This window comes from Mya arenaria, chromosome 3, assembly GCF_026914265.1.
Source record: "Mya arenaria isolate MELC-2E11 chromosome 3, ASM2691426v1".
Lineage (NCBI taxonomy): Eukaryota > Metazoa > Mollusca > Bivalvia > Myida > Myidae > Mya > Mya arenaria.
In genome coordinates this window covers 59,551,324-59,556,069 of record NC_069124.1, presented here as the reverse complement: position 1 = coordinate 59,556,069, position 4,746 = coordinate 59,551,324, and the positions used below count along the sequence as shown (strand labels likewise).

General features: G+C 37.4%; 1 pseudogene; it reads left to right on the top strand.

Annotated features, from left to right (window-relative positions):
- The first annotated feature begins 1,753 nt into the window (after positions 1-1,753).
- On the top strand, positions 1,754-4,502 carry LOC128226156 (uncharacterized; annotated as a pseudogene).
- The last annotated feature ends 244 nt before the right edge of the window (positions 4,503-4,746 follow it).

The following is a 4,746-nucleotide window of genomic DNA, read 5'->3' as shown; positions in this document are numbered from 1 at the left end:
TTGAGAACGCTTTGACCCAGGGACCTCATACTAGGTAGGCTTATTGGTCATGACCAGCAGATGAACCCTATTGATTTTGAGGTCAGTGGGTCAAAGGTCAAGGTCAGTGTGACTGTAAGCTGAAAAAAGGTTTTCTGATTGTCCATATTTTATTTAAGTGTCCAAATCCTACTAACAATTTGGCTCCCAAGGGGGCATAAATGTTTCACTAACATCTCTTGTTATTAATTGTTTTATTATTTAGTTCCCTCAAGTTAATGCATACTTTGAATAGATTTACCTTTTACGTTTTTTTCTTTAATAAGGATTGTTGGGATAAGTGAGGTTTGAGCACGTAAACTGGTTTAAATCCCCAGTAAATTGACTGACTGTTCCAAGGCGGTACCTAATCCTTGATAAGCATACCTAGGTTTATATATATATATATATATATATATATATATATATATATATATATATATATATATATATATATATATATATATATATATATATTTATATATAAATATATATATATATATATTGGCCGCGTCGCGACAAAACCTGTCTTAATGACATTGATGACGTTTTATGGAAAACCGGATTTAAATGACGTCACGTATTTTATCCAGGAAGTGAGAAGTTAGATTTGTAAACACTGAAGAAAAAATAGATATTTGTACAGGTTATTGACTTAGATGTGTTAAAATGGATGCAGAGTTGGAGGTAAGTTATCTTTTTATGTATTTCATTATTTTGTTCTGTCAAAGGAGGGCGTAAATTAGGTTTTACCATAAATATGCACTTAGGTATAACATGTAAATAAATAACGTTACATGCATACATCACCTTATATCAGCATCATAACATCCCATAAAACAGGTTAAGTTAACTTATTCCCTGTCTTAAACTCAACCCGTCAATATATACGTTTATAATTGGACATCGTAACGTTTTATAAATGAGAATTACTATTATTTTATTCGTATTTTGATGCAATGACATTCAAAATGAAAATCTCTTTGTTTTACTGTATTTGAATTTATATTGTTTAGTATTTTGTACAGTACTGTAATATGCTATTCCAATAGATATGTTCACTAAACGAATAAATATGTTCATAAAACGAAATATGTTTAAATGAGATGGAAAAAGTGTCGAGTCATTATATCGATTTTATGACCAAGAGTTGATGTAATATATAACGTTAATTGAGTGTTAGACTGAAGAGATTGTGGCGCAGTGGAAAGATCATTGTGCAGCACCCGGGAGACTCAAGTTCAATTCCTGACATGTGCTATACTTTTTTTTGCTTTAATCACATTTCCACTAAATTGTGTTGGTATATATTGTTTTATCATTGATAAATTTGGAAAAAAATGGTTCAAATAATACAAAACTACCCGGTTCATATGACAGATATAATGAGGTTTTTCCTATAATATATTTTCAGGAGTTAGAGAGTGTGTACTCAAATCATTTTGGAAGAACGCCAGTTTCCACACCATTTGCATCACAAGAGTTAGACGAGTCGTGTGAAGTTGATTATGAAGTCGACAACGATGATATTGACACAATTGGCGGGATATTGGAAGGACATGTGAGGGATTGTATTTTGCAGCAAGAAATCGTAGATGAAGATACAGACAGCGATGGCAATGGAGAGGCTGAATTAGATGAAAGCGATATTGAAGTGGCTGAAAATTGTGAGCTTACAGATATAAAGAAAGTGTGTAAAGATGGATGTGGGTGTCAAAGGAAATGTTCACAACAGCTTAATGTAGGAAATGTGTATGAACACATACTTAACTTAAGAGAAATGGACACAAATGAAAAAGACATGTATATTATGGCCATCTTACAAGACGACCGCGCCACGGCAACAACTAAGAAAGGAAAAAAGAGGCAACGGATGCGTTATACATTTAAATTTAATGGGTCCATTGTTTGCAGGAGAACATTTCACCTCTGCTATGACATAGGAAGAAGTGCCTTACAAGGTCTAATGGCGCACATGGCAACAAATGGGATCGTTCCAAGGACCCATGGAAATACTGGAAGACGGCCCAAGCACGCCCTAACGTTTGACGATGTGCAGCGCGTGGAAAAGTTTCTCCTGAACTATGCAGAACGTGAGGGGTTACCAATGCCTGCAGCTCCAAGAGGGCGAGACAATATTCCACCAACTTATCTCCCTGCAAGCGAAACGAAACTGAAGACATTCAAGGAATATGAGAAACAGGCTGTAGATTCGGTGGTTCCCATTCGATGTGTGAAGCTGACCGCCTTCAAGACAATTTGGTCGACATGTGTACCCCATATCAAAATCGCATCTCCGCGTGACGACGTCTGTGCTACATGCGAAAAAATAGGAAACGCGTGATGGACGCTGTCGAGGAAGACGACAAAAAAGAAGCGGCGGATGCATACAGCGCTCATATAACGAAGGCACAACAGGTAAAGTACAAAGTTTTTTTGTATGCCAAAGAAGTTATTTTGTGATGATAATATGAATAACTGCCGCATCAATTTCCTGTTCTCGAGAGGCAATAAGAAAGTACCCGTGTAGCGGATCGAACCCATGACCTTTAAGGTGCGAGGTGCACAACTATCCACTAGACTCCCCCACCGTTATAGTTTTATTTATGTACATAAATCATGATGTGCATACTTACTTAAATCACAAATACGAGTCTGCTATTCTCACCTATTATTATACGACAATGTCAATTTCTGGTAAAAGTGAGTTATATTCAAGGTAAATAAAAGAGCCGATTATAACATTTTTTCAGGAACGGGAGTTGTACAATGACTGTATACGTCGCAGTACGGAGACGCGTCACACCGCTGAATGTGAGCGGTACCACCATTTCACGTTTGACTTTGCCCAAAGTGTTAGCCTGCCGCATTACTACAGACAAATGGGGCCCTTATTCTTCCTGTCCCTTGGGAAGATCAGTATATTTGGATTCCGAATAGATGGCGACCCACACCAGCTGAATTTCCTCATCGACGAGAACGAGACCATGGAGAAAGACGATTCGAAATCACACGGACCAGATGCCGCCATTTCAATGATAGACTGGGCCCTTCAAAACTACGGCGGCCAATCAACGTCTTGCTCCATCCACGCCGATAATTGTCCAGGTAAATTTAAACACAAAACAAATCTTTCACAAAGCATATACAATTTATTACTAGCATACCAATTTATTTTAGTTCAATTGTGACGAAAGCTGATAGCTTATAGAGTAACTCGAGTCAATTTCCTTGCTTGAACTCACCAGTACTGTGTGTCAATATGAGTGGTCACAAGAATGTTTCCCGACTGGTGATTGGACTTTGCACCTCTTTGTCTCGGAAAGCAGACACTCTAACTCTGCGCCGTCCCTCCTATTTTTATTGGTAATTGTCCGTAACATTTACAATGTCGCACCTTTGCAGTTTTGTGCGTGTGTGCGTTTACGTGTGTTTCTGCTTTAATTTGCGCGTAAGTGGGCGATACATTCTGTACAGGAAATTAATTACACACATTCATGTATTTTTTCGCATTACAGGTCAGAATAAGAATAAGTATCTCGTGGGCTACTTCATGTGGAGAGTCATGACCGAACAGCACAGTACCATTGAGTATCTTATGCAAATACCAGGTTCGTCTTTCTAAGTCATTATAGTAAAATAATATGCATATTTTTATACATAAACATATAACGATTTCTTGAATACGAATATATAGTTGTATATTCACATTTGCTCATATTAAGATTTTATTCTCCTGCTGCTTTTACAACATCGTCTTTTTGTTTCTGGAACTTTAACATCGTGCAAAATACACATGCTCTTAATTAATAAATCCGTTTATCAAACTCTTGCAGGACATGCAAAATGCCTCGTGGATAGTGGGTTTGGAAATGTGAAGCGATTGTACAGGAGAACGGACTGTGAAAGCCTGGATCAGCTGGAGGACGTTGTGAATAAATCCTCATATTCTAACACAGCGGTTCGTTATCCAGCATGATCTTGGAGAAACTGGAAAGGCTTCCTGGGCGATCATTTCAAAGCACTCAATGGAATAAGGTAACGTCACGTTCAATTATAACTCATTAAAGGCCCATACCTTCTACATAATGATTATGGTTTTACGATTGACTAAAAACCCATATATAAATAATAACCGCAAATGTTACAGTATGTAATAAGTAGCCAATCTCCGTTTATTTATTAATGAAAATCGCTTGTTAATCAAGTGTCATGCATGATTAAATTTCAGGAAGTACCAGTACTTTCGATTTACGTCCACTGAGCCTGGTGTCGTTGTAGTAAGAACGTCGCGAGATGCAGAGGAGGACACGCTGAACGTTCTAAAGGATCCTGCCTTCCGGTTCGAGACCCAAGCCCGACCGGATGTTGTTCAAGCTGCAGAATTTAGCCATCCCCGACAAGAATCATTATATAAATGCGTCCGACCATACGTTCGGCCTCCGTACCAGGACATTTTATCCCCCGTACCAAACACTTTATAGCTGTGTATGCCTTGTCGCCGGTGATTGTTCTATTGTTAATGTAAATTCACGACATCTTTTGTAGACTCATATATATTTCAGACAATAACTCTAATAAAGTTATATTGAAAGGAAATGAAGTTGTTGATTTGTTTTTAAAAAGCAGTTTTTTTTGCATTCTGATGCTTTGATTCATGTTATTCTTAATTGTTCTTATGTTGCTAAGCAACGAAATAAAAATTGAAAATAAAACAATTAAAACGGT